Below are 11,776 nucleotides of genomic sequence, written 5' to 3' on the forward strand. Positions count from 1 at the left end.
ATCTTAGCGTCCTTCCATGACTCCTTCAAATAATATGTCCACAAGGTTTAGACCTTCCTCTCATCCTGACATTTTCTCATAATTTAGCATCCTCATAAGGCTGAAATGAAAGCTGAATTTTTTTACAGAGGCAGGTCATTCTGACAGTGATAGCAGCTGACAAGAGATCAAAAGGAACCAAAGCTACAGTGCTGAAAAAGTCTCATCAAGGTCACCGACTCCTGATAAGGCAAGTAGAAAGTGAGGGAGAAATAGGTTTCTTGCTTAGGAGCCAGTGGGGACAACTATATTACCTAATTATTCCTCCTCATTTCCACCTTCTCTAGCTTCCCACTCCTACACACATGCTGTAAAGCAAGTTCATTATTTTAAAATTACTGTACACTAGTTATCCTTATCAGTCTAAGGTACAGCTGCCTTTCAATGCGGTTCCCACAGTTCCTCCAACTCTGCCAAGCAGGAGCAGTTGCTCCCCATGTACCAACTTGCCTCTTTGCTACAGCACACATGTTTGCATGGCTTTCACCCTTACAAACTGCAAAGCTTTCATGTGCTATAAACACGCCTTACTCATCTTTCTACCTACCTACTTGGTGACAGAGTTAACTAGCAAGCTCTTAATTTCATGATTTTCTTTCCCTACTGGAGACAGAGTTGCTGTTCAGAAGCTAGGGACTACATTTCCCCCCTCCATCTATATCTATGTGCAGCCATAGGACAGTGTTATGCACTGGAAGAACAGAGTTGACATATTTCATTCTGTGGCTCTTACAATGTGCCATGCTCTCTGCCGTAGTTTGGATGCTGAGTGGCCCCCGAAGGCCCATGTGATAAAGGCTTGGTTTCTGGCTTGACACTCTCAAGAGGTAGTGGACCACTGAGATGTGGACCTTACTGCGAAGTCATTAGGGGCATGGCCTTGGAAGGGACTGTAGGATTCTTGCTTCTTCATTCTCCACCTTGCTTCCTGGTCATGAAGTGAATAGTTCTGCTCAATCAGATATTCCCACACTTGCCATCGAGCATCCCCATCAGAGACCTAAAAGCAATGGGTCTGCCTGATCATAGACTAGTACCCCTAAACACTGAGCCAAAATGTGCCTTTTCTCTTTATAAATTGATTATTTCAGGTATTTATTATGGTGATGTAAAGCTGACTAATGCTCTGTCTTTTACCTGCTCTTGGCTACATGGATACAGAGGCTGATGTGCACTAAGGAGCTAGCCAACATATGTGACAAAAAGAACCAGGATCCCTGGTCACTGCATTGAAGAAAGCTACTATAGACTAGATTGCATCACTATGAGGTAAGGGAATAAACTCCTATTTCTAAAAATTGTCATATATTTTTGGTCTGTTACTAGAGGGCACACTAATCCAAGAACTTAACACAGTGGTTTATATGCATCGTTAATAACTTTAAAAAGCATCTATTTGCCTATTTCCTATAGAAGAGCTTGAATATTGTGCACCTGTTCAGAAAGGATTAAATGTGAATTGCAGCTCAAGAACTTATACGCAGAACTGTTATTATGGAAAATATCCCAAAATGTTAAATGAAACAGATTTATGTGACTAGGGCTTTATCTGATCTTGTAGTTGTTTTTTTTTTTCAAATTCATAGCCACATATTTAAATTTTGTTATGGTGGGAGAATGTTGAGGTTGTCATGGTAACAAGTTAAAGCTGTAGAGTGTGTGTGATGTACTAGGATGATTGGTGCTAGCCATGTCAGCAAAAAATAAAAGGATTATACCACACAGTGAAAACTGCACTACGGGTGATGGTCTGATGGTCAACTCACTGTCTTTTACCTGCTCGGAACCATACTTGACTACACATATTAGTTAATAATTTTTATAATATTGCTCATTCTAAAATGAAATGGATTTTAAGATTGAGATGAGAGCATTATCTTACACACTGTATCACCTGTCCTCACCTGCTGGGGACACACACACACACAAAGAAAGAGACAGAGAAGAAGGGTACTAGACATGCAGCAGTAAAATTTGATAGAGATGATGAATTAGGAAGACAATAGATGTAAAAGAAGCAATCAAATTAAATCTCTCCTAAGCAGAGATTTTAGGACCAGTTTCTCGCCTCAACTCTCTGGTTTACTTTATGGTTCAGACAGAGTCTTTATTGACCCCTTCTGTGGACCACAAGCCTATTTTTTTTGTTTTGTTTTTGTTTTGTTTTTGTTTTTCTCCGGTACCGGGAACCCAACTCACAACCTTACGCTTGCCAGGCAGGCGCTTTGCTGCTGAGCTAAATCCCCAGCCCCCCACAAGCCTATTTTTCTGCAACATATTTGCCCCTCATTCAAGTTATCATCATTGTCTTATGAAAAATGAAGTATTTCAAGCAGGGCTCTTCTAGCTTCCCCAGGGATATTCTTCTTCAAAGCTTCCAGAAGCACAGACACTTACTTGTCTTGAGGCAACACAAAGGGCAGGGTACCTGGATTATCAGGCAGGACCTAGAATTAGGTGTGCCCAGCTAGAGTAAGGAAGTCTGGCAAGTAACAGTAATTGGGAAGACTAATACTCCTAGTCTTTTTTGAAAAGGTAAAATAAATGAATAAAAAAAAAAAGACTCCAATTTCTCATGAGAGCCCTAGAAGGTAATCTAGGAAAAATGTCAACTCTAGGAAGAAATTGAAAAAGATAAAAAGATGGTATCTGGAGTAAAAACCATTTTTTCCTCTTCAATTCATCTTGTAATTTGTTTATATGTGCTAATTAAATAATTTCTTCTCCAGCCCTTCTTTGCTTCATTCAAAAACTGTATCAACCAACTTCCAAGAGAAGTGTTGAGAGATTTTTTTCCATTGCTGGGATCACAGGAACTACACACACCTATAATCCCAGCTGCTCAGAGGCTGCATTCATGTCCAACCTGGGCATATTAGAGAGATTACGTCTCAAAATGAAAAATTAGAAGGAGCTGAAATATAGCTCAGTGGTAGAGCGCAAGCAGGGGAGAAGAAGAAAAGGGAGGGAATGTGACCCTAAGCGATGTTATCACTATATTGAGAGACATTATATCCCAAGGATATAACCCTGCCCTCACCTGCAAGTGTGCCAATCATTTCAAGGTAAAACAAAAAGCTATACGCAAACATTAGGAGACTGAGTCAGTCACAGCAGAGACAGTCTCAGGTGGCCGCCTGGACTGTTCTTGGTGCAGACCAGGTCAAAGTCATCTGATGTGGCTCAGTAGACAGAGGAGATCAATAATGCTAAAGAGCAGCGTCTGCAGTAAGAAACAAATAATTGCAAATAGATAAAAATGGTTGCTGTGCTCAGGATTCCTGACAGAAAGCCTCCATCTGCATCTTGACATTAGCATTTGTGACCCCCACCTCAAGGAGGGAAGAAGGAGCAAGAGAGGTAAGGGGTGAAGAGGCAGGAGCCAAGGGCAACATCACAGGATGACACTGTCTTCAACTGAGAAACCCAAAGCAGCTCAGTGTCCATCTGATCAACACAAGGAGAAAAAGCTGCAGGGAAGCTGAACTGATTTTAGAATCATTGGGGATAAACTATACCTCACTCTCAAGAGATATTAGAAAGTAACTAAAGGAAATTAATAAGACAAATACAAAGCTAATTTTATTTAGTAATTTGTTTACTCAATAATCCATGAGCTGATACAGTATTAATTTTATTAATAAAGAAATTGAGGTTTAGAGGGGCTAAGTCACTTTCCCAACATCCTAAGATCACAAGTGGTAAATCCAAGACTCAAAGCAAGATCTGTCCTGCTGCAATGCTGGACAATGCTATCCCATGTAAGGATCATCTGTCAACACAACTAAAGATGTTCCTCAAGGCCTTTCTTTCTCTTCCTCATGATGTTCATCATGTAGGAATCACCAGGGTGCCCTTGATTATCCAGATTCATGGGAATAAGGAAAAAGTTGAGTTTCTAGGTATAGGGTGGAGCCATAAAGCAATGGATTACCGAGAAAAGCAAATAACATTAAGAGTTAAGTCTAGTACTATACCATGTGGGTCCCTTGGCTAAGGCTGCTTAGAGAAAATTGGGTTCTTGAATTAAAGCAATAAACTGGAAAATTCTACTGGGAGCTGCTTAAACCTGTTTTGTTGTTGCTGTTTAATATCTAACCCTTCACTGATAGAATCAGAAATAATATAGGAAGCAGAAAACTGATTGCCATGGCATAAATTCCATACTGGAATCATACTATTGGCAAAATGACTTAAATCTCCACAACCTTCTTGACCCATTTCACAGATGTTTCCCTAGTGGTAAAAATAGAAAAATTCAAATGACCAATATTCACTTTGTCTCACTTAGGGTTGAAATCACTTTTCTGCCTTATGAAGGAAACTAAGACATAGTAACCAAGTCTACAACCTCTTATGCTTTATGATTTGCACATACATAATCTCAATGAATTTTCCCAACTATCTTTCAGAGTGCTACATGCCTACAGTCCAGCTAGTGGAACTGGAGTTAGAACGATGAATTTGCCTAGAGCTCCAGGCTATGCATTTGCACATGGAGTAAAACCCATGATCTCAGACTTTCAAAAGCAGCACTCTTTCTTCTACAGTTTCTTTTGGTCCTCTTCTGTCCTTTCTATACCTGTGGGTTGTGGAAATTTGGAATCTTAGCAGTCATAGTTTAATAGAGGAGAAGGTACAGATAATTAAGCTGAAAAATGGTACTGAAACAAATGTATATTCTAGAAATCAATGCTTTCTCTGAACTCTTAAACTAATTGTTTTGCCTCTCCTTTGTCTCTTTCACCTAAAGTTGAAAGATAGAAAAATCACTCCAATTACTTGAAAGTTTGTATTAGTCAATTCCTGGTTTCCTAAGACTTAAAGAGAAGAATTTCACGTCAAAAGAACCTTTATTCTGTAATAAGCTGGATCGTTGGACAGAGGTCTGAGATGAGATGTAAAGCATTCACTGATTTTTCCACCTCTGGAAAAATGGGATGCAGAGAAAAAAGCATGGACCTAGAAGTCATCTGGTCTCAAATAAAAATCCTGGCTGTACCATGGGGCAATGTTGAGCAAGTCTTTGTGCTTCTCTGAACCTCCTGGTTATGGTTTAGATCTCAAATGTCCCTCCAAAGTCTCATGTGTTTGAAAGGTGACTGGATCATGGAGGCGCTATAGTCATCAGGGCATTCATTCACTGATGAGTTCCATAGCTAAAAGTACCTTTAGAAGGCTGGGTCTGATTGGAGGCAGCTCACCGAGGGTGTGGAAGGGTGTGTGTTTGTCCTTGCCTCCTCTCTTCTCCCTCTGCTTCCTGGCTGCCAGGGATTGGGCACCTTTTCCTCTGCTGGGCCCCTCCACTGCCCTATTTCTGCCTTGCAGCCAGCCAACCGCGGTTTGAAGCCCTGAGCCAAAATAAACTCCTCCTTAAGTTGCAGGAGTCAGGTATTATTCTCAGCAATGGGCCAGTGACTATGACATTCCTCTCTGCCTTTAAAATTGAGACAGAGCTCACAGTGTTGTGAGGTCCAAATGAGATGATACACAGAAAACACCAAGAATCACGCCTGACACATACACATGCGCAACAAAACTTAGTTTCTCAGTCACTTGTGATGTAGCTGTCTACTAATACAGCGGTTTATCATACTTGAGTGAGATGGAGTGAGGCCATGTGCAGGGCCCAGCGCTAGTTATGGGAAGAGTACATCAAGGGAAAAAAGAAAGCATCAGTTTTTTTTTCTGATTCTCACTTTTTGTACTTTAATTAGCTAGAGGAAGAGGCAATTAATAGCCTTGCTGTTTATAACCATGGCTACTCTGGTACTCATGGCTGGGAAGGTGGCTTTTCAAACAAAGAATGCATGACAATTGTTAAGGCCGGAGATTACTTTACTACTATTTGTTGTGTTGTGTAACAGAGCTCCATTTTGTGTCATTCCAAGTCACAACGGCTCGGATCCCACAGATGGTGTCTCTGCTTTTATGCTGCCCTACTTTGCCAGAATTTCTACATCTTCAGGGCCATTACCGCCTCCTGATTCACTCACACTTACCCTATTATGCTATTATTCTGAACCCAGCCCTGGATGTTTTATTTTTTACTTTCTGCCACAATGTTATGGGCTCTGCACTGCTGTCTCTTAGGCTATGTCTGTCTGCTTGTTATTTGTGCACCTCGGGGGCAGAGGGATCATTTGTATACACATTAGCAGGGGTGAAAATGCAAAACATTTCAGTGTGCAAAGCATTCTGAGGGGGAGGCTGCAGGCAGAGGAAGAGGTGGAGCACTTGCGTTATAGTAAGCGAAGCCCATCACTGCTAGCCTGATACAACACACCCTGATACATTTGCAATCAAAATTGACAGAGTAAATTAGCAAGGAGTTGATAAGTTATCAGTACATACAGCCTCCTTAAAGTAACACTTTGGAATATTAAGTATCAAAAATGTCTGCCTGTGCAATATTTTCTGCCTCTCCTGCAGCCATGTTTGTGTATAGATTGAACAGGACAAAGTCAAGGGATGTTCAGATCCAGCTCCCGGTTCAAATCACTGTTTAATTCACAAGTATTAGTTGTGTTGTCTCAGTTATCATCTTAGTGCTGCAGCTAATCTGCCAGGTTACTCAATGCCTTTGAGCCTCCATTTTTATCTATAAAATGGGAATAATATTGCTTATCTTTCGTGACTTGGGGAAAATAAATGACATATATATATAAGCTTGTAAAAGCATACCTAACCCATAATATAAACAATTTTTTTAATGCAAATCCCCCTTCCTGCTTTGACTTTAAAACTGGCCATCAATCCAACAACCTGTAATCAATTAACTTCATCATCCTGTAACTGCAACGGTGCATCTTTCCAGCTGAGCTGAAGTTGCCCTGGGACCAGACTTATCCTGTCTTACCTGGCTCAGGAACTTGGGCTCCATAAATATTAGTAGATTTAGGGGAACATGGAGTTATAAACAGGCACAACAATTAATGTGCTGAAAGAAAGAGAGGATCGTGGCTGTTTTAATTCGATTTTTTGGTCTCGCTCTCATACAAACGACTTCTTCGGAAAGGGTCTGACTCTACCTCATGCACAGAAAATGAGAGAGGGAGAAAAAAGGATGATGAAGAGGGGAACAAGAAAGGGAAGCAGTAAGAGAAAGACACCAAGAAAGGGGAGGAGAAAGAAAAGCCATAACACTGAGGAAATAATCCCCGGGAGCTTCCGGGGCCAGGCAGAAGTCTCTGGAGCTTCCGGGGCCAGGCAGAAGTCTCTGGCCACCCATCTTAACCAGAATGCTTAGAGAAAAAGAATCGATTTAGCTACTAACTGCTTCTAAAGATAATTAGGAAGGAAGATGTCTGGGAGAAGAGGAAGGGGAAAACCTCTTCCTCCAACAGGTTAAGAGACCTGATTTTGAACTGTCTGATATTTTTCATATTGTCAGTGTCACTATTACAGCCCAGAGATGAAACAACCTGGATTTTTAAACGGATCACAATCAGAAATCATCTTTGTTTACTGAGCACCTACTATGTGTTCACAGCCCAGCAGCCTAGAAACTAATTCCAATCAGCTTAGCCCCTATGTGATGAAGTCTGAGCCACGCATGATAAAATCTGAATCGCTCATTTGGAAGGAAGGAACAAGCAAGGCGCCTCAAAAGGAAGGAAAAGGGTACTGGTTCCTATTCTGGGAGGGATGACGTCTTGACCTCTCCTCAAAGGAAGTCTTATGTGCAGACCCAGGTGCTGAGGGGGGCCTGGTGGGGCAGTGTGAGATAAAAGGCTGTCTGGAGGCCCTCTGACCCCAGCCGTCCCACGGGAAATGAGCGAGGAGGCTGCTGGCTAGCGGACAAGCAGGTGTGCCGTTAAGAAGCCATGGAGATTAGCTGGGGCTTATCCAAACCTCTGCAGGAGGCAAATCTCTCCTGGCTCTCTCAGGGGACCTTACTGCTCAGTCCTCTGGCCTCAAATAAGCCAGATGCAAAATGGACGTCAACTTGGCCTTTTGTGAATGCGGAGCCCAGAGCCGGCATCTGGACACCATCACACTCACCAGGGCCCCGCGGAGAGTGAGCGTTTGGAGAGGACATTCAGAAAAAGGAAAAGAGAAAAAGAAATGGCTGCAAGGCTGGGGCAGGGAGAGGATGCTTCATGTATGTTTTGATCACTGTCTCAGAAGCAACTGTGTGTCACCCAAATCAGACCAAACATGGAAAGCGGATTCTGGGAAAAAATAGTTGGTATCTGCTCCTCAGCAATGGTAAAAAGCAGAAGTCTCCAAAGCTGAGAACTGCCCCTTTTGGATGCCCCAAAAGAAGAAAGCCAATTAGCAACTGAAGCAGGGGGAGCAGGGAAAGACAGGCTCCCATCAACGCAGATCATGTTAGTCTACAATGTCCACATCCATTCCCTGCCTTTAGCACCAGAAGGTATGTTCTGGAATCCTCACTCTGAATGTATGTGCTGCATGGCTTTGAACAAGTCACTTCACCTCTCTGAGCATCAACTACTCCATCCTAAAATAGGCCAAAAATGACTCCTTCATAGGACTCTTTGAGCATTAACTGGATAATTAAACACCTGACATCGCACCTAGCATATAAAAATAAAAATTAAAAAAAAGTATCTAGCATATCAAAGGTGCTCAGTAGGCATCTCTGACTTATCTCTTTCAAAAAAGGGGAAATATAATAAATATTCATTACATTTGTAAGCAAATATAGTCTGTGTATGTGTGCATGTGAAACAATAGATAAAACCTGTACTATTTTAGACTTACAGAAGCCCATTGCCAGCTAGGTATGTCACTTTTCCAAACACCATGCACATGGAAAGAGCAGAAGTCAGAGACAAATCTTTGTGATCTCCTTGCTGGATCTCTGCCATTTAATCCCATAAAGACAGCCCAATACTCAGCCTCACAAAGGTCCTAGTGTGTTCATGGCAGAATGTATGCCCCAGGTCACCTCTTACAGAGGCATCCACCAGGGAGATGTGTAACTGTAAACGCTTGTCAAACTCTCCTAAGACTCACCCAGGAGAAACGCGGGAGAAGAGCAGGGTTGGGAGGGGCTGGAACTTGTGGTTTTAGATGACAGTGTAACTGTGTTCATCAGTTTTCCAGCACTGTGACAAAATACTAAGATGATCATTTTATAAGGAGGAATGATTTATTTTTGCCCCCAGATTCACAGGTTTCAGCCCTTGGTTGCTTGGCCTTGTGCTTTGAGCCTGGTGGGGAACACATGGTAGAGGAGTCCTATTCACCTTATGGTGTTAGGGAAGAAACGAGAGAGGGAAGAAAGTCCTGGGGCCTCAGTATCCCCTTCAAGGGCAGCTCCTAGATACCTACACCCTCCCACTAGGCCCCGCCTCCTAATGGTTCTCCACCTCCCAGTAGCAGCATCGGGCTGGCAGCCAGTCTGCAACACACAGGCCTTTGGAGGCCACTCCAGATCCAAACTACAGCACCAGCCAAATCTCTCTTAATTTAAACTAGTTGTGCCACCAGCGTATCTACATACACGATGATTCACTCTAGAATGGCTGAAGCTGGGATGTCCTTGATTCAAAAATGACAACAATAGTAATTCCATTTCATTTTCAAAGCCCCTGCCATCCCTGAAAGCACTTATAGCAAGAGCAAGAATGTAACTCTGAAGACTGACTCACAGCCTTCCCAATCACTTCTAGGGCATAAAGCGTCTCTTTGAGAGGCCAAATTGTAGTGGATTTTGTCTTGGATTCCTTCCAGAAGTGGTAATGATTCCTATCTAGAGTATCCTATCATTGACACTTATACTTTTATCATTTTAGAACTGGAAGGAATCTTGTAATACTCTGCCCATGCACCCCCAATGCATACATACAACTGAGGGAGGCTCAGATAGATATGATAACCTCCCCAAGTCCATGGGGCTAACTTGGCCAACTCTCCATTCAATGACTGCCTCCTCATGGTTTCCTGAGGGTTTCATGGACTCAAGTGATTAAAAAAAAATCTTCTTGTTTTTATCAGTCATTATTATCACTAAAGAACTGTTAAGCATGATAAAATATGAAAAGTCCATGAATTATCCTTTTAATGCAGAGGTTTCTTTATGTGTCTTCAAAGTACCTAAAGCTTTTGAAGCTACTATAATTATTATGGTGATAGAAAAATCACTGCACATATATTATTTGGCTTATTCTCATTATAACTGTTACGCTTCAAAACTAGCATGTCCCCCAAAAGCCAACTGTGTTGAGAGGTTGGGTTCTTGGAAGGTGACTTGATCATGAGGGTGCTGTTCTCATCAATGGTTCAATCCACTGATGAATGTGTAGCTAAATGGACTGTTAGGAAGTGGGTCTGTTCCAACAAGGCAGAAGAAACAGTCACTGGGGCTGTGACCTAGAAGGGTTTATCTCCTGCCCTAAGCCTCCGTTCCCTCCCTGCTTCCTGACTGCCATTACATCAGCAGCTTTCCTCTGCCAGACCCTTCCAACGTACCTTTCCTGCCTTGGGACCAGCCAACCATGCATGGACTGAGACCTCTGAAAATGTGAACCAAAATAAACTTCTCTTTTACTTTGAGAGTGTTAGGTATTTAGACCCAGCAACTAGAAAGTGACTACGATAGTAACCAACAAAGTTCCCTAATTCAGCGAAAATGTACTGAAAGCCCTTACTATGTGCCAGACATATGCTTAATGCTAAGAACACACTAGTGAGCAGAATCCATCTCTCCACTTAGGAAGGTCACTGGAACAAATGGGAGTTGAAAACAGGTATTGTGTAAGCTATATCAAGCTTCATGACACGGGATTTGGTAGATTTCTTGGATATGACAATAAAAGCACAGGCAATAAAAGAAAAAATGGATAAATTAGACAATATAAATATTTAAGACCTCTGTACCGTAAGGATGAGATTAACAGTGAAAAGACAGCCCACTAAACTTCCAAACCATATATCTGATCCCAAAATCATTAAGAACTGCTACAACTCAACAACAAGAAAACATCCTAATTCAAAAATGAGTAAAGACTTAAATAGACGTTTCTTTTAAGATACACAAATTACACACACACATACACACACACACAAAGATATACAAATGACCAATGAACACCTGAAAAAATTCTCAGCATTATTTAACACTAAAGAAATGCAAATCACAACCATAATGAGGCTCAACTGCACACTCTACTAGGATTAGAAAATCTACTGTTAAAAAACAAACAAAACATGGGGTAAAAGTGTGGGGAGGGTGCAGAAAAATTAAACTTTGCAGTAGAATGCAAAGTGATGTACCCAATAGGAGAAATAGCTGTGAAGCTGTAACAAATTAAAAATGCAATTATTATTTGATCCCTTAATTCTATTTCTGGGTATATTCCCCCAAAAAATTGAAAATAGGGACTGAAAATGATATTTTTACACCCATGTTCATAAAAATATTATTCTTAATAACCACAAAATGGAATCAAAGAAATTGTCCATGGATGGGTGAATAGATAAATAAAATGTAGTGCATACATACAGTGGAATATTACTCAGTTTTTAAAAAGGAAGATAATGTTGACATATGCTACAGCATGTATGAACTTGCAGGAAATTATGCTAAGTGACAACATAACACAACAAATATTGTACAGTGTAGCTCAAATTTGTAGGGACAGAAAGTACAAGGGCGGTGACTGGGAGAGGAAGGAAGGAGGAATTGTTCTTTAATAGATACAGAGTTTTAACTTTGCAAGACGAGAAACACTCTGCAGGTAGATGGTGATGGTGGTACGTCTTG

At 41.4% G+C, this 11,776-nt stretch overlaps 2 long non-coding RNA genes across 4 annotated transcripts in view; one reads left to right on the top strand and one right to left on the bottom strand.

Moving 5' to 3' along the window:
* The window catches only part of LOC102016686, a 73,323-nt gene that overhangs the window by 18,343 nt on the left and 43,204 nt on the right, over positions 1-11,776 (top strand). For both annotated transcript variants that reach the window (XR_260013.1, XR_001232917.1), the window contains exon 3: positions 1,201-1,308. This is a non-coding gene — a long non-coding RNA (uncharacterized LOC102016686). The remainder of the gene's footprint in view (positions 1-1,200; positions 1,309-11,776) is intronic.
* LOC106147890 overlaps positions 1-11,776 on the bottom strand; it is an 89,897-nt gene that overhangs the window by 5,873 nt on the left and 72,248 nt on the right. The window lies entirely within an intron of this gene.

Source organism: Chinchilla lanigera, unplaced genomic scaffold (genome assembly GCF_000276665.1).
Source record: "Chinchilla lanigera isolate Chin_1 unplaced genomic scaffold, ChiLan1.0 scaffold00011, whole genome shotgun sequence".
NCBI classification, from domain to species: Eukaryota; Metazoa; Chordata; class Mammalia; order Rodentia; family Chinchillidae; genus Chinchilla; species Chinchilla lanigera.